The sequence below is a fragment of the Balaenoptera borealis genome, assembly GCF_965194805.1.
Source record: "Balaenoptera borealis genome assembly, chromosome: 10".
NCBI classification, from domain to species: domain Eukaryota; kingdom Metazoa; phylum Chordata; class Mammalia; order Artiodactyla; family Balaenopteridae; genus Balaenoptera; species Balaenoptera borealis.
Window position 1 is genome coordinate 5,694,204 of NC_138874.1, and position 24,610 is coordinate 5,718,813.

A 24,610-nucleotide genomic window follows, 5' to 3' on the forward strand; every position below is an offset into this window, starting at 1 on the left:
GGAGGCGCGGTGGGAGCGCGGCCTCTCTTGGGGCCGGAGGCGGGAGGAGGGGAAGAGCCCGGGTGGGGGAAGGGGAACCTGGGCGCTTTCTGCGCACGCCAGGGGTGAGCCTGGCCTGTGGCTTCCAATGTCCGCGGTCGCTCTAGGGTTGTCCTAGGGTTAGTTTGTGAACCCGCCTCTTTAGGACTGGTCCAACCAATGAAACCAGGAAACTGACTGGAGCTGGCTCTAATGGGGTGCTTGAAGGGTAGGTACTCTCTCTCCCCAACCAAACAGAAGAATTCTTAGGATGGGGGGGCTGACTGGGTAGCAGAGCAAGTAGCGAGAAGGAACTGGAGCCCCAAAGAATTTAATTTTTGCCCAAAGAAATGATGCCCATAAACACATCCAGTACTAAAAAGGGAAGACTCTGGGTCCCCAACATGGGGGGTCCTGGAGGTTGGAGGTGAGCTCTAGGCCTCTGTGGGAAAAGTCCACTGTTCTACTCCCACCCGCTAGCTGCCTTTGTGGTCTGGCCCTCACCTAGGCACAGAAGAATGCATGTCCAAGGGGCCTTGGGGTGGGAGGGTCCAGGGTACCTAGGCCTGGGGTGCCCCTATTTCAGTGTCTCTTCTTCCTGCTGTGCACAGAGCCCCGCCCTCTTGCCTGGCTGAGCTCGGGGCTGAATAAGAGCTCTGCACATCACTCTGCAGATATGAAGTCAAAGTGAAGTCACCCTCGCAGGCAGGAGGAGGAGCTGCCAAGACAGGCTGGCTGGGGACTCTGCCAGGCGAGATGTCCAAGCCGGCCTGCTGGCTGGAGGCCAGGGCACAGTGCTGCCAGCTCGGGAGAGCCACCCTGCGGCCACCAGACCTTGTGTTGCCTGCCTCACGCTCCCCGAGCCCCAGGCCCTTGGATTTATGGGGCTGGAGTTGGCCATGGGAGACTCCCCTGGGTGTAGACAGGCCCGACCTCTGGTGCTAGTAATAACTACCAAGGCTGCACATTCAGGCCTGTGCACAGGGAAGGGACCTGAGTGGGAAGGGAGGGCCTGAGGGGAACTTCTCTTACCAACAGGCTCCCGTGGCAGAAGAATGCAAAAGGAAGAGGGGTGGCCTGGCCCATTCTTCCAACCAGCCCCACCCCTGTGCCCCCCAGGGACCACCCTGGCCAAGCCTTGGCTGACACCGGTCAGGCTGGATGTCTGGTTGTGCTCCGTTTGACCACCTCAAGGGCCCATTTGAGGCTGTGTTCCTTCCTCGGTCCTCAGACCCTTCCACTCTCCTGCACCACCCTTGGGGGTCTTGAGAGGACATCTGACACTATGGTGGGGACATTGCCCTCTTCTTAGAAAAAGGTCTGGGGAGCCTCATATGTGTACCCCTGTACCCACATGTGCCTACACCTGCGTTCACGTACAGGGATATGCGCGCATACCCTCACCTGCGTGCATGTCCAGAGATCTGACCAGAGGGGGATCCAGGAGAGCGCAGAGGTGAAGCGCTGGGCTTGCTGACCTCGGGTCCTGCATACCCATAAGAGACCCCGCTGTGAGACTCAGACAAGGCCTGACCTCAACTCTTTGCCTTACTCACCCTTCCATGGGCCCCCTAATGGAGTTGTTTTTCTCCTCTGAATTTCCTGCCCCACCTTCCTTTCCTCCCTTCCTTCCTCTGCTCTCCCCTTCTCCTCATTCCCCTCCTTCCCTCCCATTCTCTGCAAGAATCTCTTCTCCATTCCTTTGCCCCAGCACAAGAACCAGGCTAGCTGCCTCACTGGGGCCTCAGCGTCTTCATCTGTAACACGGAAATCACGATATAGTAACTGCCTTGCAGTGTTATGGCTGAACCCAAATGAAGCATTGACAGAATCAGCACAGTTTCTGGCTCCCCAGAAAATGAGCTTTTTTTTTTTTCTTCTCTTCTTCCAGGGTCCTCTGAAGTCCAAGGAGCTGTCTGGGTGGTAGGCTGGGGGCAGTTGCATTGTGTGAAGGTTGAAGGTGTGCTCTGAGTTGTATCCTGGCTGGGTCTCTGGTCTGTGTGACCTCGGCATGTTTGCAACGTCTCTGGGCCTCAGGAAGGCAGAGCTCCATCCCCCCAGGTGCCTGAAGACAGGTGAGTCCCCGGCAATCAGCATGAGCTGTCACTGTCATCACTGATTCCCATCAGCTGCAGACGCTGAGGCCGAGGCCAAAGCGGTCAGTGGACATTGCTAAGGTAACACGGAAAGCAGCTGGTCCCTAAATCAAGCTGTCTGCTGCCCTCAGCTCTGGCTCCCCACTTGTATAGGTAACAAATCACACCTGTATGGGGATGGCAACCAGTGAGACCGGCCTGCAGGAGCCAACACCTGTCTCTGGCCCTCCCCATAGGACCTGCAGCTTTCTCAGTGAAAGGAGGGAGAACCCTGGAGCCCCAGAGTCCTCTCTGCCACAGCAGCACTTATCTGGGCGTATACTTACACATTCGGGACCAGTGGGTTGATTCATGCTGACGCCTCACTGAGACTCTGGGGGCTTGGCTCACACCGAGTCCCCAGCCCGAGGGTACCACTGGCCCGAGGCCGCTGGAACCTGATGGGGCCTCAGGCCTGGCAGTGCCCGCCTCTTGCCTCAAGGACAACAAGGAGAAGGCCCATCCTGGCTCACGAGTGAGCGTGGTAATAACAGGGAGCTTGAACTGGTGAGTCCGGCAGATATGGCCTGAATGCTTTTTAGAAAAAACATCTCCCAAGGCAGTTTCATAATCTGCCTTGTAATGCAGATTTAGACAAGTTTTTACGAATGCGCTTTTTCAAATAGGTCTTAATGGATCCTTTGCAGTAGTTACAGTACATTGTGTAAATGCAAACAGAAGGCTTTTTGAAAACATGTATTATTGATCAGAAAGGCAGCAGCAATTAGAAGCCGGTGTGTCATATCATTCAATGCACACTTCCTACACAGCCCTGCTTGTGCTCTCTCATAACTTTCTGACAAATTATCCTGTCCCTGGGAAGCCCTTTCTTTTCCCTTTTGCTTCTGGGAGCGAAGGAGGACCTCCCCGTCAGTTACTAGCTAGAGGTGAATGAAAAATTAAGCTTCCCTTTACCATCGCAAAACCTATTTACGACTTCTCCAGTTTCAAGACTGAAATGGCAAAACCTTCAGGTAAGATGGATGACGCTTCTCAATTTGGTCTATGGGCCACAGTGAAAAAAAACAAAACAAAACTGGTGACAGAGAGCATGTGCTGTGGGAGGGCAGAATCACAAAGCTGGGGAGGTCTGAGCCAGAAGTCCTGCAGGGAAGCCTGCTTTGTGGGAGGGGTATTCAACCAGGGTCCACAGGGAGGAGCTTTGGATGCTCCTCCCCAGTCATGGAACCTAAAGTGATCAATCAGCATAAAGCTGAGACTTGTTTTTGCTTAAAAATCCATATTTGGGTCTGTATTTCACCCGATCTGCACATTTCCCATTTGCCCTTCTTCTTGAAAAGTTCATTTATTTAACAAACATTTTCTGGGCACTTACTGTATTCCAGGCACCCTTTCCAAAGTACAGTGAACTAAACAAAGACCCTCCCTTCTGGGTGCTTCTTAAGGACAATCACCAACACGTAAGGCACACATGCAGCACAGTCGGAAGTGACCCCAGATGGGGTGAGACACAGGGCGGGGTGTTTATCAGGGCTGGATGTCCTGGAGAGCTGACTTTGGGCAAAGACAGAGCTGTGGGGACAGTGCTGCCCGCAGGGAGGTGACAGGACGTGCTCTGGAGTTCCCTGCGTTGCCCCAGCAGGGACGAGGGGCCGTCCTTTGTCTCCCCACGATAGCATCTTCTCAGCAGCCTCACCTCACCCCTCTGGAAGATGCAGCTCTGGTCTCTGAGAGGGTTACAGCCTGCAGGATCTGCAGAGTGAATACTCTGGCCTGGGCAGTCTTTTGGAGCCAAAAAAACCTGCTGTGCTCTTGGTGTGCTGACAAATAGGAAGTCCGTTGACTTAACGCCCTACGGTGTCTTCCAAAGCCTCCTTGCCCAGGATGGTGTGGCTGCAGCTCCAGGCACAGTGTGCAACTTCCACATCGATCTCAGGCCTGCGGGCGATGAGGTGGTGTGCTGTGAGCTGGAGGGGATGGGGAGAGGGGGGCCAGCCACCTGCCCTTGGGGGGGCCCAGCGTGTGAGGGCACAGCCTGGGTGGCTCCCCCAGCCCCCTGTGCTTGCAGACAGGCCCAGGAGAAGCAGGGCACTTACTTGCCCCCTTCTCCCCACCCCCACCCCGGAAGTGCCCCGAAGACCTCGCTCAGCTGTTGCAGCAGCCCCAGGTGGGAGGGAGCGCTGTTCTCAGGTAGATCTAGAGTGCCCTCCTTGCTTCCTCTCCAGCACCTCCCTAGGGTTGCTACCTGAGCTTAGGCGCACTGGGGGCTCCCAGCCCTGCTGAAGACCCCTACCCAGCCTGGATGGGGCCCCTCCCTGCTTGCTGAGAAGCTGGCCAGCCAGGCCTTCATCCCCTAGCGCTGTCCAGTGGAACGTTCTGCAGTGGTGGTAACTTCCTGCTCTGTGCTCTCCAACGCGATGGCCACTGGCCAAGTGTGGCTGTGGAGCACTTGAAATGTGGCTGGTGTGACTGAGGAACTGAATTTATAATAATGTAAAATTAAATAGTCACATGTGGCTAGTGTACTTGCTGGGCGTTGATGCTCTAAGAAACACCTTCCCAGCCTCTCTCGGAGGCTTCTGGGGGCTGGGCAGGCTCCTAGCCCAAACCTCCCCCACTGGAGGGAGAGCGGAGAAATCAGAGCCTGCCAATTCGCCAGCCCCAGTGGGCTCTCTGATCCAGCAGCTGCCACTCTGTTTCCTGGTGGTGTGAAGATGCCGTAGTCACCCCCCTGCCCAGAACGACAGTGGCATTGCTGGGGTTCACCCCGGGCACACTCTCTCACTCGCCCTGGGGAATCTTCTGTTCCCCTTCAGGCTCTGCCCCGAGCCTGACCATGCCTCCTGAAATCCCTGCTTCCTGTAGGCAGAGTGAGCGCTGCAGGGCCCTGCTCTCAGGGGCCTCTTTGGAAAGGGGCTGATGAGCTCGTGCATATTAAGATGCGGTGATGAAGGGCTGTCAGGGGACTCTGTGCAGCAGCCTGAGACCCAAGGGCCTGCTCGCTAGTGCTGGGAGCTCAGCATCCGGCCCCTCTCCAGGGCCCTTGTCCCTTTGCTCCCAAGAGCCCCCCCCCCCCCGTGGTCCCAGACTCCCCACGTGTTCTCTGGCCACTGACCTCCACCGGCTGTTCCTTCTGCCTGGGAAGCTCTTCCTGCCTCCTCCTGGCCCCTTCTGTTGTTCAACTCCTATTCAACACTCAGAAGTCTCGGCTCCAAAGTTACCCCTCTCCCCAGTCCGTGCTCAGATGCTCCATCTAGACAATCTGAAGGGGGCCCAGTGTGCGTCCTGGTTTTTGTTTTTGTTTTTTTGGCCGCAAGGCATGCGGGATCTTAGTTCCCCAACCAGGGATGGAACCCATGCCCCCTGCGTTGGAAGCGCAGAGTCTTAACCACTGGACCGCCAGGGAAATCCCGCTTCCTGGTTTAACTGTGCTGTATTTATCTCTAGCCCTCTGCGTGGGGACCTGCTGAGGACTCAGAGTGCCGGTCGGGTGACCTGCCGTGAGAAATGACCCTCGTGGCCAAGGGGACAACCTGGGCAAAGGCACAAGGTATGCTCAGGAGGCAGGAGGGAAGGGCGTGGCCGTCTGCGGTGACAGCATCAGCGCTTGCCACCCGTGTGCACACTCACACCCCTTTGCGCCCCTTCTTCCTCTGGGCTGCCCTCTCAGTGTGAGTGGGAGCCCGTCTAGTCTATAAACATCAGCAGAAGGGGAGACAGGAGCAGGGGCTGGAGCCGGAAGACAACTCACAAGGAGGGAACAAGGCACCCCAAATAAATCATTTGGGGCCTGACATTTGGAGTGTTTGAGTTTGAGACCAAACACAGATGCCCTTTAGATAAATACATTTTTCAGACGTGTTCTGCAGGAGAAGTTTATGACTTTAATAGGTTTTTAGTGTCAGACGAGCATCGGGAAGTGTTTTGTTGAGGGACTTTCTCTTAAAAGCTCAGAATCCTTCTTTTCCCTCCGGCCCTTTAAACATAAGGATACAGAGATCCTCAGCAAGGGAAGCTTCTCTTACTCCCGGTTCCCTGGGGGTTGGCTCTGGGCTGGGATAGCTCAACTGAGAAATGTTCTGGGAGGTTCTGAAGACCTCAGTGCTCCAGGCCAGGGGGGGTGGAGGATGGGGGGTCTCTCGGGAAGCTGATTTAGAAGCTTAGAAGCATTCTCCTGCCTCAGAGCAACTCCTCCTCTCCTCCCCAATCCCCCCCACCCAGAGGAGGCTGATGGCTGGTCCTCAGGGATGAGAAGGGCTCTGTGTGGAGGACGGGGGTCCCCCTGAGGCCTTCGGAGGTTGGCAATTTTCTGTGGATTGGAAACTTTACAAAGATCCCTCACGCTGAAGCCCAGGAGTACGAAGGAGCTGAGCTCACCACAGGCCCTATGCCAGAGAGGAGACACAGGAGAAGGTCAGATGCAATCATGTCTGGAAGCTTCTCCCTTCCGACTTAGAGACAGGCCCCCACCTGCCCATCCTGGGCTCTGTCCCAGGACCTCCAGGGAGCCCCGGGTCCTGCAGCCGCCCTCTGCCCAGCTCTTGCCTGAGCACCAAGTGGCCACATGTGGGGCTGCTTCTAGTACCCCGTGTGTGCTGCTCAGCCCTCTGCCTGCCCCCCAAGACAGGGGCTGCGTTGTGAGGGGGTGGATGCCATCTCTCCCATCCTTGAATGAGGCCAGCGTGGAAGAACTCACCCCAGGTCGTCTGTGCTGTGGCTCTGGGCCACATGGGGAGGACCCCTGGCTGAGCTGGACTGACCTTGGGCTTGTCTTCCCAGCACAGTGCGTGTGGGTGGGTCGGGGGCACACGGCACCCAGGTGGGAAGAGGAGGGGCCCACTGAGACCCAGAACCTGGCTCGCAGAAAACACACAGATGGAACTGAGAGGAAGCCCAAGTGAACTTAGTGGTGGCGCGGGCTTCAGGGGCACAGGCAGGCCACTTCCTAGCACAGCTGTGAGATGCGCACTGGGGTAGTGGGGGATGGGAGAGAAGGGACAGTTGTGTCTGTGCTGTTCTCCAGACAGGACATCTCCCAGGGGCAGGAGAAATGTTCTCATCAACCAGTACACCGAGACTCCACATTGATTGCAAGGAGGTCCCCTCGTTCCCCTCAGGTGACACCTAAGGGAGACCTTCTGAGGACACCTGGAACCACATTTTCAACAGCTCCAGCTGCTGTAACTGAGAAACCTGACCTCAGTTTTTCCATTTCTGTGGATAATTCTGCCCTCCCACCCTGCTCCTCCATCTCCCGCCCCCTAGCCCTGGCCCTCAGGGGCCTGTCTCAGACCCTCTCCTCACCCCAGACCCCTCTCCTGGTCCTGGTCATTTTATCCCAGGCTGTGTCAGGAATGAACGAACAAGGAGATTGATGCAGAGAGGCTGGGACTGAGCAGGGACCTGCGTGCCGGCCCTCCCTATCCCCACCCAGCCCCCCACCCCAGGCCACTAAGTCACCTCCTCTGCCCCTGGGACTTGCCAAGACCCTCATCAGGAGTCCGCCTAAGGGATGGATGAGAAGAGTTTGGATGAAGCACCTATAATCTTCTAAAGCTTCGCTCCTGCCTCATAATTATTTCCTTACAGGATCCAGACGCTTGGATACGGCCAATTTCTTAACCCCATTCACAACAACCTCTTTTTGTTTTTTTCACGGTTGTCTTGGAAGCAACTGCCCACAAACTGAAAGCAGCCTATAATCTACATATCATTGTTGGGGTCTCTCATGACCTTGCCTGTGTGGTGGGGCCGGAGGGAATGACCTCTGTTTTATTTCCCAGGTGGATACCCTGGCTGGGGCAGGGGGTGGGGAGGTTGATTGGTTACCCATTTGCATCTGTAATTTATCAGCATTCTCAAAATCCTAAAGGTTTGGGGCTTAATTATTCACGTCTGACCCCTAGAAGAAAGGCTGAGTGAGGTCGCCCTGGATGGCAAAGCTGTGGGGCCCGAATCATCTCTCCTAGAAAAGGAGGCAGGTCCTGGGTGGGCGCAAGTGAGAACAGCTCATGGCTATGGACATCCCACCTGGGGGCAGCCCTGGACTGGAGCTTCTAACTCGTTCAGGGTCACAGCACCTGCCCGGGTGGTAGCAGCATCCCATTTTACAGGTGAGGTGCCAGCCCAGGGGTTCTTTCTCTGGGCTTCCTTCCCGCACTCCACACTGCTCCCGGTTCTCAAACGCTAGTGCAGGGCTGGTCAAACACAACGGGAGCCCGCCCCTCAGGTTCCAAGGCTGCCCTCGGGACCAGTTCCCAGGGGTTCCTGATGCTGCTGGTCCCGGGCCCACACTGTGGGATCCGCTGCCCCAGAGCATGATGGGATGGGAGAGATGCAGGTAAGGGTCTCAAGGTGGAAGGTACCCGCTTCACCCTCCCACCGGCATGCCCTGTCCCCAGTGAGCCTCTCCTCCTCTGCGTCTCTCCTCACTATTCCCAGCCTCCTTCCGCCCCTGGCTTACACCCGTGGTCCTGGCGTCGCTGGGAGCCCACCCAGAACACCCCTTCTTCACTCCCCTGCAGGGACTCACCTGAGTTTGCATACAGCTGTCTCCCCCTAACACCCATTTCTTTAGCTGGGTCCCTCATGTGAGACTCAGGCCCGTTGGAGTCCACTGGGGGACCCAACACCCTCACTGTGCAGGTAAAGGGGGGGGGTCATTTCTGTGACTGGGCTGGATCCTACTGCGACCTGTGACCCAACCCTTGCACGGTACTGAGCTTCAGGGAGGCTACAGCAAACGCATTTCCCCCGTCTGCAGAGCAAGAGGGCTATCGCCATCGCCATCACCCAGAACACGCCTGCTTTGCTCCCCTGCAGGGGACCTATTTCTTCAACTGGGTCCCTCAGAGCAAGACGGCTATTGCCATCTTCCTGACGACCATGTGCACAGCTCTAGGGGACTTGGTCTCTGCCAAGGCATGGTCACTTGGTAAAGCCTGACTCAGCAGCTGTGTATGGCCAAGGGGGGGACTGGGGAAACTGAGGGAAGAGGGGAGGCCAGGGGACCCTGCACCCTTAGGGTCTCATAGACGCCTCCAGACAGCACACATAGGTGGCGGTGGTGGCGGTGGCAGTGACTCTGGCTGGCCTGTGCATTGCTATTTCCAAAGACTGAGTCTTTGGAGCAAAGGAATTTTCATTCCTTTTTCATTAATGAAAACCTTGCAGCCAGAGGAAGCACCCCACTAAATGACTGATACTCCATGAGATATGCACTGCTCAGAAATGTCTCCTAGTCAATGAAGAAGAGATAACAGTCAGTGGAATAAAAATTAATCTGGCCACTATAGGAATTAATATAAAAACATCAGATGCGGGACTTATAAGGGATGCCACCTCCAACTAACCCTCCCTGGGTTAAATACCCCAGGGACGATGATTTACATTCTGTGCTACAGGCCTCTGCCGGCATAATCGATAGGGATGAAAAATGGGGCCACCCAGCCATGCCTACCCATGGGGCTGGGGAAGGGAGCCGAGGGGGGGGGCGCCTAGGGCTGCCCTGGAGGCTGCTGGGAGCAGGGCCCATCTGAGCCATCCACTCTTTCTTCCCCTTCCTCTACCTCCCTGGTGAGCCCCAGGCCTGCGGCTGATGGGTTTCTGGAAGTCTGGGTCATGGCACCATCTCACGAGGCCTCACCCCAGCGCCCGACTCCTCTGGGGGTACAGGAGGCGGCCGGGGGAGAAGAGGGCAGGGTAGGCTGGGCCAGGTGCTGCCGGAGACCAGAGCAGTGGGACCCCCACTGGGAGCTGGGCTTAGGTGAACCTCCTGACGGTAATCAATCACTCACCCATCTTTGCTCTGCAAGAATTACCGCTCCAAACTCCTGGTTTAGGGTGGAACTTGCCTAAGCGACTGTTTATTCTCACCATCCCAAACTTAGGATCTGCTGTTTCAATCAAGGAGCTTTAAGTCTAAGCCCTTGCCGGTCAGGCCCCGGGGTGCTTCTCTGCAGGGAGCTTCAAGCTGGGGTTCATGCCCAGAAGCAGATGGGCCTCACCGCAGCTGCAGGGCTGGCCTTCCTGCTGTGCCAGGTGAGCGGCGACTTAGCCTCGCTCCACCATGGTGAGGGCCGTGCTTGCTCAGCTTTGCGCCACGATGCACCAGCCACACCCGGGTTGGGGGTGGGCAAGCCAGTGTCAGGGCCAGCCAGGCTGCCCCCAGCTGGCTCCCTGCTCTCCATCCTGCTTGGACCTGCTCCTGGGGGGGCGGGGCAGAGGAATACCGTGTCGTGGCCCTCGATGTGGAGACCCCAGAGGAGGCTGATGCAAGGAGGACAAAGTGTGGACCCCACAGCCCCTCCCTGCCAAGCCCCGACTGTCCCGCAGCCACACTGTCTACTCTGGAGTTCCGGCAGCTGTCCGGGGGGGCACCAGCTCCCCACTGTGCCAGCCTCTCATCACGTCCTGCCCTGCCCTCTGCTCTTATGTGAAACCCTAGTCATTGCTCTTCAGATGTGTCGTCGTCTGCTGCTGGACTCTGACCGTACAGCCCCCAAGGAAAACTCCTGTAGCGCTAGTAGTGAGGAAACTCTGGGGGGAAGGGACATTTTGGTCCCTTGTTCTTGATGACACAAGAGCCTGGCCCTTCCCAGGGAGGCCTACTGGTGTCTCCTTTGCGTGCCCCACCCCGAGCAGCCTGGCAGGGTGCCCTGGGTGATGGCCACACTTCTGCTCACCCTCACAGTGGGTGGACCCGGGGCAGGCCTCCATGCCTTATGTGGTGCAAAGCCAGGGACTAGTGACCTCGAGCAATCTCGGGGATGGAAAGGCCCAAAGGTACCACTCAATCTAAGCCTCATCATACAGATGGGGAAACTGAGGCCCCAGAGAGATGGGCCAAGGCCACAGAGTAAAGCAGGCCTCCTGGCCCCAGGGCAGTGACCTCTGCCCGCTGAATCGCCCAGGATGCTGGTCTGGGCTACCGTGCAGTCATCCTGAATCCTACTGAGACAAACATAAACCCTAATATTATTCTTTTCATTGTATTAGGAGTTGAATTGCATCCCCCCAAATCCATATGTTGGAGTCCTTAACTCTCTGTACCTCAGAATGTGACCTGAGGTCACACTGATTTGGAGATAGGGTCTTTATAGATGTAATCAAGTTAAAATGAGGTCATTGCGGTGGGCCTCAATCAAATATAACTGGTGTCCTTATAAACAGGGGAAATTTGGACAGAAACATGCACAGAGGGAAGTTGAGGTGAAGAGACACAAGCTGAGGAGAGAGGCCTCGGACAGATCCTTCTATCACGGTCCTCAGAGGAACCAACCCTCATTTCAGACTTCTGGCCGCCAGAACTGTGAGATAATAAACTTCTATTGTTCAAGCCGCGCAGTCACGGGAAACTGATAGTGCCTGGTGCATTCTAGGGGCCGAGGCCCTTTTGGGATGTTGGCTCTGATGTTGCTGGGATAGAGGTCAGAGAATTGCTGGAGATGTGGGCTTTTGGAGGCATGGAGTGGACAAGAGAGCCATAGCCCACATCTCCTGCTGTCTTGGTGATGTTTTCTGTACCCACTGATGGCAGAGACCTTGGATCCAAAACCCCATGGTGACCCATCTAGGGCACCTCCAGCCAGCCAAAGAGATGGAAGGAATGGGCTACTGAGTGCTTGCTTGTCCTTTCACGTAGTAACAGGTCAGTGTTGTTCTAATGAAAAGGACTTCACGGGCATTACTGGTGTAGGCGTAATCACACAATATGTATTTTAAACAAAATCACAGACCCCCACTTGGTGAAACTTATTCCAGAGAATTTCAGCGTGTTGTTTGATGCCCCATTGACCCACCCTGCTCAGTGTGCTTTTGCTGTCACAGCAGCCCTGCCACTGGTGGTTTTCAGTGGAGGCTTAAAAAAAAAGCAATTTCTCCGCAGGCCAGAGCTCAGCTTGCTGTAAGATCACAGGAGGGATTCAGAGACCTCACAACCTTTGGGAAAATGATCAAATATCTCATTCTGAAGGCTAATACTTAACATTCTGCTACCATGAAAACATTTCCCATAGAAACCCCCAGGCAAAGCTTCCAGGCATGATTCACTTCCCCTCCCATGCACGGCAGACCCCCTTGAGTGGCTCTCACAGACCCAAACCAATTAGAGCTTCTGAGGACAAGGAGCCCTGGGTCCACACACGTCCTCAGTAGGTCATCCACAGAGCGAGTGCTGCATCCCTGGGACAGAGAAATTCAGGGAAGGCGAGGGATCACCTAGGGCACTGTTCTCACGTCTATTATTCTCACGTCCATTATTTCTTTTGCTTATGAGTCTGTAACATAGGTAGTGCTCAGCTGGGGTAGCTTGTCTCTGCTCCACTCCGCTTAGCTTAGGGTGGCTTGCAGGCAGGGCTGGAACCACCCAAGGTTCTCCCTCATGTGACTGTGGTTGGTGCTGGCTGCCAGCCCAGACCCTCTGCCTTCACTGGAACCGTCCACCAGGACACAGACATACAGCCCTGTAGGAGCTGGGCTTCCTTACAACACGGTGGTCAAAGTCACATCACCTTCTGCGTCCTAGCCTCAGAAGTCACCCTGCATCCCTCTGCCATGTTCTCTTCATCACGGCAGCCATGAAGACCTGCGCAGTTTCAAGGAGAGGGGAAATAGAATCTGAATGGGGGCGGTGGGGTGGATGGCAAGATTCTGGAACAGCATGTAGGGCAGAAATATTGCTGTGGTCATTTGGGGAAAATGTAAGCTGCCACATCATGGCCCAGAGGTCACACCAGGGAGTCTGGGTCAAGGGGGCAGGTTCCCAATATGATTCACCATCAGGAGTTAGGGACACAGTGCAAAAAATGCCTCCCTACTGCCGCTGATGTGAGTCTGAGTCAATACTCCACAGGTCACACCTGTGTTCCCCTTTGGCCCCGTGGGCCCATCAGCACAAAGACCAGCCATAATCTTCTCTCAAGTCTCCTCAGCTTTGGCCGTCTGTGATGCCAGGACTCTCCAATCTAAGGAATGAGTCATCGGTGGAATCTCCTTCAGCAAATGACCCACTCAAAGGGAGGATTTGTCATGCCTGGGGCGTTTTATGAATCTTGTTGCTTCGTCTGGCAAGCTGTGATTCCATCAGTAACGACACAGCCAGCATGAGGTGATGCTGCCAGGGCAGACGCTCTGATCAAGGGCACACGGGAGGGACGTGTGGCCCCCGCCCCGGGCTGCCTCTTCCCACCTGCCTCAGGGGGACCCTGGGTGGTCGGCTCCTCCCAGCCAGGGTATTTGGGTGGGGCAGGGCTGCAACCTCACCAAGCTTGCACTCTATACCTGTGACACTTTTGTGAGTGACAGAACGCCCTGAGCCAGGCCCCCCTGGACCCCAACACGAGGGGGGAGCTGGCCAGGGTGCAGGGACAGCTGTTGCACACAAGGACCCAGGCCCACGCCCTGCTCTTCCACTGCCTGGTGTGGTCCAGTGTTCACCGGCCCACCTGAGGCCTCCTTCCTCACCTGGCGCACAGGTGACACCCACCTTGCAGCAATATATGTCAAAGGGCTCAGCCGGAAGCACTGACTCCAGCCTTGTCTAAGCCTGAAGGCTGAAGGCCTCCACCCCACTGGGCCTGCGGTGACCCTCCGCTGTCCACGGTGCACTCAGCGCCCGGCAGCCCTGGACGTGCCCATCTGCCTGCCGGCCGCCCCACACCCACCCCGGACCTCTCCTCACTTGGCTTCCCGGACACAGCCCCTCCTCTTCCTCATCCGTGTGCCTTCCTCGGCTCCACTGCTAAACATGGATGTGTTCACAAAGGATGCCCATCCTGGGCCGCCAGCTTACCCCACACTCGCTCCTGGATGAGCGACCTCATCCAGGCCCGGCTTTGAACCCAGCCCACCCCGCCCCCAACGCTCCCCTCCAACCCGCCTCTGCTCCCTCAGCCCCTCCTCCCCCTTGAAGTCCACTTACTGAGCTGCCTGCCCTCCATGGCCTCCAGTGGGCAACTCAGGTTTAATGCATCAAAAACAAACTTTTTTTTTTTTTTGGCCACACCGCGCAGCTTGCGGGATCTTAGTTCCCCGACCAGGGATTGAACCCGGGTCCTCGTCAGTGAAAACGCGGAGTCCTAACCACTGGACCGCCAGGGAACTCCCCAAAACAAACTCTTAATTTCCGCTTTTCCCACCCCCAAATCTTGCTTCTCTTTCAGTTTTTCCCGTCTTAGTAAAAGGTGCCATATTCACTCAGTTTCTCAGGACAGAGACCAAAGAGTTAACGAGTGATTCCCTTCTGTCTTTTATACCTTGAATCTGATCCAGTAGCATGTTCTGTTGGTTCTCCAGAGCATATTCAGAATCTCACCCACCTGTGTTGGTCATGGCCACCTTGGTCCAAGCTGCTGTCCTCCCCAGGCTGTTGCAGTGGCCTCCTGTGGGGCTCCCACCTTTGTCCTCAACCCCTTCTGTCCTCCTCACAGCCCCAGAGTGATGCTGGGAAAAAAAACAAGGCCCATCACATGGAGGAGGCAGCTGAGGCCCCACCCCAGCTAGGGCGATATCTCAGCAGCTGCACCAGTTTGCCTGCCCCTGAGTCTGCAGCCTACAAGATGAGTGGTCCAGAGCCTGCTCAGATGGGTGGGTGCTTCCCCACCTCAGCTCACCCCATCTCCCTGGCCTCAGCCTCCTCCCCCTCCCGCTCCCCCTCCTCCTCACTCCACTTGGCCTCCTCCAGCCTGCTGTGCTTGTCCTTAAATACAGCATGCCTGCTGGTACTCGGGCCTCTGCACTGGCTGTCTCCTCTATCTGGGAGGTGCTAGTCCCACATGCCCTTGACCTCTCCCTACTTTGCCCAGATGTCTGCTCAGATGTTCCTCAGTGGCTGCGCTCTATGAAGCAGTACTCCCACGCTCTCCCTGCTCCACTTCGCTTTCCTTAGAACCCTGTTATATTTGCATTGCTGTATTTGTTTGCATGCTCATTTGCACGTGTGTGTGTGTGTGTGTGGTTTTACACTATAATGTAAGCTTCCAAGAACAGGGAGTTGGCTCTTCTGTGTCCCTGGTGCCTAGAACAATGCTTGGAACATAGTAGAGGCTAAAGAAATAGCTGTTGATTAAATAACTGAGATGATGATTCACCCACATCAGGACATGTGGCTTCCCTGGGTCTTCCCAATAGCTGTGTGCTATTCCATTATGTGGATGCGCCCAAGTTTAATTAACTGGCCCCCTACTTGAGGACATTGAGCGTTTTTATTCTTTTGCTATAATAAACAAAGTTGCATTGCACGTCTTTGTATACCTATCTTTACATTCATGTGTGAATATAGTGAAAAATCCATAATTCCAGGCTCTGGACTTGCTGCGTCAAAGAGTATGTGCGTTTAAAGCTTTGGGAGATAGGGCTAAACTGTCCCCCAAGAGTATTTTTAACAAATTATGATTTTTAAAATATTTGAAAACACATATTTAAAAGAATGAAATTAGCACCACTCCCTTATAGAGCCCTTGAGACTCTGAGATCAGGCTCAGGGACCGAGTGTCATTTCACAAGGGTGAGGCTGAGTCTCAGAGAGGGCGTGAGGTCTATGATTTCTTGACCGTGGGCATGGTAACCAGGATGGCTCCAGCACTGGGGTCTCACACCCCAGCCTCTTATACTCTTACAGGAATCAACCTTCAGTGCCTGTCACTGGATCACGTTGTAACACAGGAAAATAAAAGGACAGTCACTGAGGGTGGCTGTTTTCCTGCATTGTAAAGAACTTCTTGAAGTTCACCAGCACCAACCCAACAAGCATCTATTTAGTGCCGGCTATGTGCTGTGATGGTGTAGGTGGTGAGGATACAGCCTGCAACAACATAGAAAAGCCCTGACCTCAAAGAGCTTGCATTTTCACTCGAGGAAACAGATAGTGAACAGAATGGTAAGTCGGATGGGAAGAAATACTATGAGAAAACCAGCAGGAACAGTGTGGTCGCCAGTTTCAGAAGTGGCTTCAGGCGGTCACACCTCCAGGGGCTCACACTCTTGTGCAATCCCCTCCCTCTGACTGTGGGCTAGACATAGAACTTGCTTTTAATGAATAGGAAAGGCAGAGTGATGGGCTGGCACTTCCAAGACTCGGTTACAAATGACCGTGAGTCTGTCTTATTGGCATGCCCTCCCATTCCTCCTTGCTCACTTTGATGTTTCGAGCAGCACCAGGTGGGCCCATGTGCAAGGGACTGAGGGCAGCCCAAGAGGAGCTTATTTCTGCCCACAGCCTCATGAGACAGCCTGACACAGATCCAGCCCTGAGAGGACCACAGCCTAGCCAACACTTTGACTGAAGTTATGAGAGACCCAGGGGAACAGCTAAGCCACACCCAGATTCCTGACCCATAGAACCTGCGAGATAAATGTACAAATGTTGTCTTAAGCCTCTACATTTTGGGCTAATTTGTCACTCAGCAGTAGCTAACTCATACAAAGAGGAGTAGAGAGTGCCAGGGTAGGGGGTGTAGTTTAAAATAGAGTGGGAGGGGAGGAGTTATTTGAGAAGACTTGAAGAAGGGAGAGACTGAGCCCCAGGATCCCAGGGGCAGAGTTAGATTCCGGGACAGGAGTTGGTGGGAGCTCAGGAGACAAAGGTGGCTGGAATAGAGTGAGAGGGGCAAGAGGCAGGGGCAGGGCAGGGAGGGTGGAGGGATGTCACGCTAGCATTTGACCTTCAACTCTGAACTTGGGGAAAGGGAGCCTTTAAGACTTTGAGCAGATGCACATTTTAACAGGCAGGTGATAAGTGTTAGGGAAGGTGGGGGGCAGCAGCAGGGAGATGGCCAGAGGTGTCAGATCCTGGGTTTACTTGAAAGGTGACCGCAGGATTAGACGTGGGGTGTGAGGGAGGAGTTCCTGCATCTAAAGGCAGGTGGTGGCGGGCAGGTTTGGGGAGACCTGGAGGTCGGGGTTCACAGGCCCTAGACGCCTGTCCGACCTTGAGGCGGAGGGTTGAGGAGGCGGTTAGGCCAGGCAGCGTGTAGAGTGTTTGTAGCCATGGGACAGGAGTGAGTGTGGGGAGAGGGGAGGAGAGGACCGAGGGGTGGGGAGGCCAGGGCAGAGAGCCTGCAACGCGGCCGAGCACAGGGTTGGGCAGCGGGACCGGAGCACTGAGTGACCACAAGATGAGGCTGAGTGCTGACCTAGCAACCTGACGGTCTGAGTCCAACAGAGGGATGTCTGAAAGATGGGCAAATAACAGTATATTCGGACCTGATGGGAATGGTCGAGCTGGAGAGGGAAACACCCAGGACGCAGCAGGGAGGGAGGTGGCTGGAACCAGGCCCGAGAGAGGGAGAGAGAAACGTCCCTGGGAGCCAGTCGGGAAATCAGAGCGTCTGGTCCTCAGGAAGTTCCGGAGGATGCAGGTGCCCCTGCAGCACGCGCCCGGCCCCTGACTTCCCGCGGCGGACAAGTGACCCTGGGGGTGACAGAGCGAGCTGGAGCCGAGCTGGGCGACTGCCCTCGGAATTTCCTGACCTGGATGAGGTTCAGCCTTTAATCTCATATTGCATCTACAGCCTTGTCTCATGTGGTTTGTGAGAAACTGGGGGGAAAAAAAAGGGCTCCTAAGCTTTACAGCCAACCCAAGACACATTTGAGTGAGCTCTAAGGTGCTGGGGACAGGACAGAGACTCTGGGGGCCTGAGCTGAGGGTGCAGTCAGGGGTCCGAGCGTGCTGGGCTGCAAGACCAGGCCCAGGTCCAGGTGCCCGCTGTGGGGCTGGCCTTCCTAAGCCTCGGTTTCTTCATCTGGCAAATGGAGTGACTGAGAACACCACCTCACAGGCTGTGTGAGCAGGAGCCCTTGGGGGGCAGTGACTCTGTAGTTCTGGGAGAGTGACCAAGGTGGCACCAGCAGGTGGGGAGAGTGCCCTGGAGAGTCAAAGTATTGCTCTGCCTGGGTTCCAAAATCACTATGAGAGTATAAACTTGCCACTGAATTGAGGAAAAACCGCTTGTTTGCTACAGCATCTGTTTCCCTTCCTCTTCATCTGGGCCTAGGAGGATTTGGTGCCTCTCCATGGCCAAGAAAGCAGGTAGTAAGAGCAGGACCCGAGGGCTGGATGTCTTGACAAATGGAATTTTCCTTCTTTTCTGGCCTCTTGGGAGAGATATTACTTCCTCCATTGATGCAAATGTGTTCAAAGTGCACTTCCCACAAACTCAGAAATATCGAACTGCCTTTCCGCTGAGGCCTGGGACTGTGGCCTTGGCCCTCCTGCTGAAGGTGGCCCGTGCCTGGCCACAGAGCCAGCACCTGGCACTGGGGCAGAGCCCAGGTGCCATGATGTGTGAGCCAGGGGAACCTGCAGAAGGTGTGCAGAGGAGAGCAACCCCAGGAAGCACCTGATGCACCCCATTTGCTTTGCAGAACTGGGGCCCAGAGAAGGCATTGAGTTGCCCGGGGCACGCAGGGAGTCTTGGGCGCCCAGCCTGCTTCTCCTCCCCCGGCCATCTCAGACCAGGAGTTTTCTGGGAAGCAGCAAGGAGGTCTCAGCCAGGAGTTGGTCTTCAGCCAGGAGTTTGGGTTTCAGCCAGGAGTTGATATTTGTTAAAAGAGTTGGAAAAGGTGAAGCTGTTATCAAGAAACAGTATCTGGGGTCTGAGTTCACTGCAGGGTCTCAGGAACTAGATACCATCAGCCTGGCCTGCCCAGCGGACATGAAGGGAAGCTGTGGCAGTCACACATGGGAGCCGCCTCCTCCCTGGCTGGCCTGTCCAGTGCTCCCAATAGCCCAGAAGATGGAAAGCAGGTTACCAGTCCAGGAGGAAAGGAGTAGAGATGCCCTTGCTGCCAAGGGCTGGGTCTAGAAACCTGACTGCTTCTGGCTCCCTCACTGGCCTGGAGCTGGCAGCAATGGCCATTTCTGGCAGAGAGGTGCCTGGGTTTGGAAGTTGGAACTGGGGACTTTGGAAGCCCTGGCTCCTGCTCTGCAAGGCTCTCAGCCCCCAAGAAAATTCTAAGTCCCCAAGAAAATGTGAGCTCTCAGCTGGTCCCCATAGCTGGACATTTGCCTCTTCTTTCACAGCGGGTGGGCCTCTATTTAGATGGACCCCAAGAGCAGGAGAAAATGTTTGGTGAACCTCACCACCCACTTCCGATTCACTAAACATGGTCACACAGATTTTTCTTTCATGGGATAAAGAAAAGAATGGCAGGCTCTGCAAGGTCATTCCCAACCTCCTCTCCCTTGTGATCTGTGCTATTGAGGCTGAAAAGCTAACTATATTCCCAGCCTGTCTTGAACTAAGTGTGGTCAAATATCACAGTTCTGGTAAAAGAGATATGATTGGCAGTCAGCTGGGGGATTCTGGGAAGGTTTGTTTTCTTGATAAAAGAGCCATATGTGGCTGGTATTTCCAGTTTTCTCTCCATTTCCCTACTTCCTGCCTTGCAGGTGGATGTGACGTCAGGAGTTGAGGCAGCCATACTGTAACACTGAGGCAGAATGTACGAAAAAGAGGCAAAGCACTTGCGGAGACAGGCCCTGATATGGCTGAGCTGCTGAACCCAGGCCAGCAGCTGTCAACTTGCAGGACTCTTGTAAACTGAGGTAAAACAAAACCTTATTAATTTAAGCTGTTGTGTTTGGAATTTCTGCAGCTGCAAGCATTGCTGGCTAATGCACACCACTGTAGCTATCAGCCAGTATCACATGTGACAGTGAAACCCTAGCTGCATTCCCATCGCATTTTGAGACAAGGGTGTGTCCACTGTAACCACTAGGAATGATAATAATACAAATAACATTTTTGAGTGTTCATTACATGCCAGCAACTATCCTAAACACTTGGCATATTGGCTCATCTGATCTTCCAATAACCCAAGGGGGAACATTTTACAGGTGTCAAAACTAAGGCACAGAGAGGTTGAGGGAACTTGCCCAAGTTGGTAAGCAGTGAGCCAAGATGTGAATGCAGAAAGTCTGGCTCTAGAATCCATCCTCACAATCACAGATGGTACTCACCATGTATCTCTACGATCAGGAGGCAGGGAAGAACAGCACAGCCCTGACGAGGCTTCTTGTCCTAAGCTTCACGGCCACCTCATTCCCTCCCTCCACGCACTGCTCTGGGGAAGCCAGCTACCTGCCAAAGGAGGGTGGAGAGCCAGGATCAGAGCTGGGGAGGTGCCATCTAAAATGTTTGAGAGGGAATTCCCTGGTGGCGCAGTGGTTAAGAATCCATCTGCCAATGCAGGGGACGTGGGTTTGAGCCCTGGTCCGGGAAGATCCCACATGCCGCAAATCAACTAAGCCCCTGCGCCACAGCTACTGAGCCTGCGCTCTAGAGCCCAAGAGCCACAACTACTGAGCCCACATGCCACAACTACTGAAGCCCGCGTGCCTAGAGCTCGTGCTCCGCAACAAGAGAAGCCACTGCAATGAGAAGCCCGTGCACCACGATGAAGAGTGGTCCCTGCTCGCCACAACTAGAGAAAGCCCGCGCGCAGCAACCGAGACCCAACGCCACCAAAAAATAAATAAATAAATAGATAAATTTATTTTTTTAAAAAATTAAAAAAATAAAATGTTTGAGAGCCTCAGGCTGGGGAGCCTGTGGGGATACTTCACAGAGAACCAAGACCTTGGGCTAAGGCCTCTCCTCTGCTCCAGGGCATGTATGAGCGAACACTACCAAGATTTTCTCTTCCTTCTTCTTGCATTTCCAAAGCTGATTGACCTCACTTCTGATGAACATCATTTTCTTTATTTAAAAAGTCTTTTAAAAATAAATTTATTTATCTATTTTTGGCTGTGTTGGGTCTTCGTTGCTGCGCGTGGGCTTTCTCTAGCTGCTGCGAGCGGGGGCTACTCTTCGTTGTGGTGCACGGGCTCTAGGCGCCAGGGCTTCAGTAGTTGTGGCTCGTGGGCTCTAGAGCGCAGGCTCAGTAGTTGTGGTGCACGAGCTTAGTTGCTCCGCGGCATGTGGGATCTTCCCGGACCAGGGCTTGTACCCGTGTCCCCTGCACTGGCAGGCGGATTCTTAACCACTGTGCCACCAGGGAAGCCCCTTCTTTATTTTTAAAGTTACTTGAGTATTCAGTAATACTGTAGAGTCTTATAGCTGGGGAGCTGGCTGTCTCTTCTTCACCTATTATCACTTAAAGCTTTTTTTTTATTGTGAAAGTAATACGTGGCTGCTATGAAACCTTCAGATAGTTCACAAGTGTGTGAAATGAAAAGTATAATTTTCTGCTCCCATGTTTTCAACTTCCACAACCTTCCCCCACAACTCAGAGGGATAGCATTGCCTAGGAGATTAGAGGGTGTCCTTTCAGTTTTCCCTACACAAACAGACTCACCTATGTAAGATGCACACATCTGATCTTAAATTTTTTAAAAAAATCCGTCTATACATGGCATTCTGTAAGTTGCTTCTTCTCTGAAAATAATTCATGGACTTAAATTTGGTTCATTGATTTCAATGTATGCTGGGTGTTCTTTAGGAAGGAGTACTGCAATTTCCTTAGTTAACTTTGTGTCCATGGACACTGGTTGTTTCCGACGTGTTGCTTTTGTGTGCTTGTGTTCTAGTTTGGGTTGAAGAGACTCCTACAAGTGGCACGGCTGTGTCCATGTGCACGCCTATCACCATCTGACAGGTATGACAGGTAGGGCCAAATGCCTTTCTTCACTGCTTCTCTAGTCATTCTCCCAGCGTGCTCCTCACCCATGCCTCACTAATCCTGGATACTTTCAGTCTTTAAAAATGTTGCAAACACCCCAGTCACAACATCCAGTACCCAAACCTTGGTTTCTAAATACAGCCTCCACTAAAAGGAGCCAGGGACGAAGGCTCCTCGGAGAAATGACTGATTCCATGGCTGGGACAGGGAACTTAAAAATGGGCTTAGGATAGCTTGCTGTGACAGAAAGTAAGGAAGTAGTCAAACTATGATGGGGACGTGTCAAAGGGACACAGGAGACAACTTGAAGGGGCTCCCACTGACCCAATCAGGACATTTTGAGCATTAAAGTAAGTATCAATAATTACAGTAATGAATTATAACCACTAGAATTAAAACTCCATGCATCTATAACGGGATTAAATAAGTAAATAGAAAAGCAAAAGCTAGTCTTTGTATAATATCAGCTAATAAATGTAGATGGAATTTAGAAAAATTATCATTTGGCAACAATTGTAATAATTGATTCAGACAAGGGTCATCAGCAGATGCTAAATTTGTGGGTGAACATTTGAGCAGCAAGAGTGGAATCACTGTACTTGTTTATTACAAAAGGAAAAGTAGTAACTTGGGGCCTTCCCAAGGCAGACCGGGGTCTGGGGAGATAAAGTCATGGCAGCCCTTGCGCAGTGGGGTGTGGCTGTGGGAGTGGGGACGGTCAGTGCTCCAGCCGCACATCCTCTCCGTGGATGATCCTGAAAAGCTTCTCAGGGGGAGCCCAGCAGCCCCCACTGATGGCCACCCCTCTCCTCTCTCTCACTCCCGCCTCCCGCCTCGCCTTCCAAACCAACTACCCACCCCACGTCCTTGTCTCAGGCCCGGCTTTGGGGGACTGAGGCAACATGCTTGGTGGGCTCCAGGGGCTCCAGGAGGGCTATGCATCTTGGGAGACCAGTCAGGAGCGATTGCTGTGGTCTAGTTGAGGGCCAGTATGGGTGGGACCCCTGGGTGGGGTGGGAGGGTTTGCTGATGGAGGGTGGGGGACAACAGCAGAGTCACGGTGGCTTTGCCCCCAGGCTTTTGAATGGAGCACTGGGAAGGACGAGGTTGCCACCTGCTGCCCTGGAGGAGAGGCCTGGGCCTAGGGGCGTGAGTGCCAGGGATGGAGCAGGAGTTGCTACAAGTCACCCTGGAGGTGCCTTTCAGAGGGTCAGAGTGATCTTCGTGGGTGGCATCAGTGCACAGATGCATGAAGCCACGGCCTGGATGAGCTCACCGAGGAGGGAGTAGGGAGAGAGAAGACGACCAAGAACGGAGGCTCCCGGGACATTCCAGAGTCCACACGTCAGGATGAGAGGGTGGAGCCGGCCAGGGGACCAGCGGGGGTGGGTGGCAGGTGAGGTGAGACTCCAGGGCCATCTGTGTGGGCCGGGATTCTGCTATGACCACCCGCTGCTGCTCCGTGGGTCCCGGCCAGGGAGGAAAGCACTTCCAGGAGGGAGTGACTCACCGCATCAAGGGCAGCCAGCAACGTGGAGGTCGCAACGGGCCTGGATATGAGTACATCCCTCAGACGTCCTGAGATCCAGAGAGGGGTGGCCAGCTCCCTCATGGGCCGTTGCATCTCTGACATGTCATTAGCACTCAGGGCAGGAGGACAACTGACCTTTTTTTCTTTATGTTTTTTAAATTTCTCAATTTTCCACTTTGAATAGATGTTATTTTTTTGTAAGGAAAAAAAAATGAATTTTACTTTATTTAAATGTAAGTTAGGTTCCAGAGATGTTCTGGATCCCATAGGCATGGTGGTGGGCTGGTGAGAGCCTCACGGCTCCCGCATGGGTCTGGGGACTTCACACCCAGGTGAGGGCAGGTCACCTGGGCTTTGGTTCAGTGGGGCTGGACTTCTGGGTGATTCTGAGAAGCGTCCCCTGCAGAGAACCAGACCCCCGTTTCAGACCGACTGTGCGGCCTTGGGGAGTCCCTAGGCCCCTCTCTGGCTGTTCCTGCCTCTGTCCACGAGGGTGGAAGAGAGGCCTCTGCACACCAGGCTGGCACGAGGCAGAGGCGTGTCGGCGCTTGTCATTCTGTTCACCTGCCGTGACCTTCCTAAGAGGGCAGGCGTGGAGGTCATCGTCTCCCAGCTCCAAGGCCGGCTCAGAAGGATCGTTTGGCAGCCATCACGAGTATTGATGGTTAACATGGATTTATTCAGCATTCACCTGTCACACAGTCACTGAGCGCCCACCGTGTGCCATCCACCGTTCTGGTTGCTGGGTATGTAGGAGTTAACAGGAGATGCGGTCAGAGTGAGATCAGGGACAGTGGGATGGCCGTGACCGTGGACATGACAGGCAGAGGCAGGCCTGTGGCCCAGAGCTGAGCTGGTGCGGCAGTCCGATCTGTTGAGAACTGGGAGTGGCCAGGCCCGAGAGCCCCCTTGCAGAAGCATGGCCACACCGGGTGAGGAGTCTGAGGACTGGAGAGGGAAGGGCTGCCCAGGCCCGTGAGTGGTGCCCTTCTCCCAGGGCCTAGGCCCACTCTCTGTTCCCTGCCCCTCCTTCACCAAACTCTCCACTCTCCCTCACCCTAACTGCCTATTCCATGCCCCTGGCCCCATCAACGCCTGGCACCCCCCAGGAAAGGTGACCTTGGTGTGTACCACAGGGACAGGTCACAGGCAATAGCTCCTCCACAGGACAGGCCACACCGAGTCATTTACAAATGTTTAGTTTAGTCATTTACAGTTTTAAAGGTCAGTGCAAGTCATAGGACATCACCAAACCCGTCAAACACCAATGTGGTAAAGCAGAAAACCAAAACCAAAAGCCCGCTGACGTGGTAACCGTGAGTAGCTTTCTCTGGACACTGGGACC

General features: G+C 54.4%; 1 long non-coding RNA gene across 3 annotated transcripts in view; it reads right to left on the reverse strand.

The window, feature by feature from the left end:
* Window positions 1–53: 53 nt before the first annotated feature.
* LOC309635637 overlaps window positions 54–24,610 on the reverse strand; it is a 29,830-nt gene continuing 5,273 nt past the window's right edge. For 2 of the 3 annotated variants that reach the window (XR_014248936.1, XR_014248937.1), the window contains 3 exons: window positions 20,074–20,194; window positions 14,432–14,555; window positions 54–4,052 (listed from right to left, as the gene is read on the reverse strand). This is a non-coding gene — a long non-coding RNA (uncharacterized lncRNA). Of the gene's footprint in view, window positions 4,053–14,013; window positions 14,556–20,073; window positions 20,195–24,610 lie in introns of those variants that run through there. The other variant, XR_014248938.1, reaches the window with a different exon arrangement.